The following is a 1249-nucleotide window of genomic DNA, read 5'->3' on the forward strand; positions in this document are numbered from 1 at the left end:
AATCCTAGGTCTCAGAGATAAGTAAATGGGAGAGTTGAGATTTGAACCTAGGTCTCCCAGAAGCCAAGGTTTGTGTTCTTTTTATTTATTTATTTATTTTTTTGAGACACAGTCTCACTCTGTTGCCCAGGCTGGAGTGCAGTGGCGCAATCTCAGCTCACTGCAAGCTCTGCCTCCCAGGTTCCCATTCTCCTGCTTCAGCCTCCAGAGTAGCTGAGACTACAGGCACCCACCACCACACCCGGCTAATTTTTTTGTTGTTGTATTTTTTTGTTTGTTTTTTTTTGTAGAGACACAGTTTCACCATGTTAGCCAGGATGGTCTCGATCTCCTGACCTCGTGATCTGCCCACCTTGGGCTCCCAAAGTGCTGGGATTACAGGCGTGAGCCACCGCACCTGGCCAAGGTTTGTGTTCTTTACAGCATCATCAAACTGTACCCTTCTCCCACAAGCAAAAATGGAAAGCCATGTAGGCTAAAGTGGTTGGGAAAAGCTTTATGGAGGAGGCTGGATTTGAGGTAGACCCAGAAATACAGAAAAAAGGAGGCAGAGGGCAGCCCAGAAGAGATGATCAATATTAGCTAAGATGCAAAGGCTGGAGAACACAAGAGATATGCAAAATGCATTGGTGAATTCATCTGTTAGTTCTGAGGGCTCAGTAGCAGAGTAGTGGGATGAAGTCTAGAATGGTACATGGGAGCCAAATTCTGGCAGTCTCAAATGCCATCCTGCCTGGGTGACATTGTCTGGTGGGTGACATAGAGACACGAAATGTTCTGAGCAGAGGAGTGACAAGGTCACAGTGTAGGTGATAAAGAGGAGTATGGTAGTGAGAGGTAAGAGTAGAATGGGGAAGACACTGCAGGCATGGACTAGAGTTAGGGATCTATTGCCATCCTTTACCTCTGAGGAGTATGGCTTTTACCTTTAAGTGGAGGTAGTGACTGTGGCTGTCCCCCAAAAATAGCTGAACATATGAACTATTTCCATGCAATAAACAGTTGGACTTGGTATTTGAACAGAGCATGGAGCTTAGGAGAGGAAGAAATCAAGGAGGATTCCAAGGCTTGGATGACAGAAATAGGGGAGCTTCTAGAATTAGATACAGGTAAAGTGTATACAGAAAAGAACAAAAGGCTAAGGATTCTCTCAACCTTAGAGAGTATCACATGTGTAGAAGTTGTGCAGACCCTGCTATTTGCCAACCTGGTATCCACCCGATTTTTCTTTGCTAACAACTCTCAGCAG

Source organism: Hylobates moloch, unplaced genomic scaffold (genome assembly GCF_009828535.3).
Source record: "Hylobates moloch isolate HMO894 unplaced genomic scaffold, HMol_V3 SCAFFOLD_5, whole genome shotgun sequence".
Taxonomy (NCBI): domain Eukaryota; kingdom Metazoa; phylum Chordata; class Mammalia; order Primates; family Hylobatidae; genus Hylobates; species Hylobates moloch.